Here is a 1,481-nt window from a genome sequence, read left to right as displayed (position 1 = left end):
TTAGGTTGTGACTTTTTCGATGAGTTGTGACTTTTCTGATAAGTTGTGAATTTTTTCATAGGGTTGCGATTTTTCGATGAGTTGTGACTTTACCAAAGAGTTGTGACTTTTTCAAATAGTTGTGTTTTTTTCAATAAGTTCTGACTTTTCCAAAGGGTTGTGACTTCTTGGAAAGGTCATGACTTTTTAAGATAAGACACAAAAAACACTTGTTCATACTACCCTTTGTTGACTATAAATAGAGGGGTTTCCTCTCATTTTTCTACCACAATTTTCTTTAGTCTTCTACTCTTCTTCTTCTTCTTCTTGCATTTTAAAAAATTTCGTGTGATTTATTTTCGTTGAGTGAGTTCAAAGTTTAGCGGACTATGATGTACCACTATTTTGATGAAGTAAATTGTTCAATTGTATGAAGTTAACATGATGTAGTCTAAACTCATTTGTTTTTGTTAACAATTTCTCTTGTGGTGTAGATATATGCTTCTGAGTATCTTTTACAAAAATTATTCAATTTCTCAAGAGTTAGAGAATCGCCACGATTTGTTTTTTGATGCTCAAGACTAAAGAATGACTTCATTTATCAATGTTACTTATGTGATTTAGATTGTCAGGAAGTTTGCTTCAAAATAGTTATTACTGTATAAACATTGCCTTTTTGTTAATATAAACACTGCCCTTTTGTTTTATTGATTTATTATTTCTTAATATTTACGTATTTTCGATGAAGAAAAGTTTATATGACTTGTAATAACGTCAGTTGAAGTTTGTATGAGTTTAAATTTTATTGTAGTCTAAATTCATTTGTTATTGTTAACAATTTCTCCTGTGATGTAGATATATATGCTTCTGAATATCTTTTTCCAAAATTATTCAACTTCTCAAAAGTTAGAAAATTGTCACGATTTTTTTCTCATTCCCAAGACAAGAGAATGACTTTATTTATCAATGTTACTTATGTTATTTCGATTGTCAAAAAGTTTTCTTCAAAATAGTGATTACTATATAAACATTACTCTTTTGATTTACTGATTTACTATTTCTTAATATTTCTGTTTTTTCAACGAATAAAAGTTCATATGACTTGTACTAACGCCAATTGAAGTTTGAATTAGTTTAATTTTTATTGTAGTATAAATTCATTTGTTTTTGTTAATAATCTCTCTTGTGATGTAGATATATGTTTCTGAATATCTTTTTCCAAAATTATTAAACTTCTCAAGAGTTAGAGAATTGTCAAGATTTGTTTTTTTGATACTCAAGACAAAAGAATGACTTTATTTATCAATGCTACTTATGTGATTTAGATTGTCAAGAAGTTTGCTTCAAAATAAGTTATTAGTATGTAAGCATTGCCCTTTTGTTTTACTAATTTTCTATTTCTTAATATTTCAGTATTTTCGATGAAGAAATGTCCATATGACTTCTAATAACCCCAGTTGAAGTCTGTATTGGTTTAATTTTTATTATTTATTTAATAGCTA

Source organism: Solanum tuberosum, unplaced genomic scaffold (genome assembly GCF_000226075.1).
Source record: "Solanum tuberosum cultivar DM 1-3 516 R44 unplaced genomic scaffold, SolTub_3.0 scf00269, whole genome shotgun sequence".
NCBI lineage: Eukaryota > Viridiplantae > Streptophyta > Magnoliopsida > Solanales > Solanaceae > Solanum > Solanum tuberosum.
The sequence above is the reverse complement of the archived record's forward strand: the minus strand, read 5'-3'. Positions refer to the sequence as shown.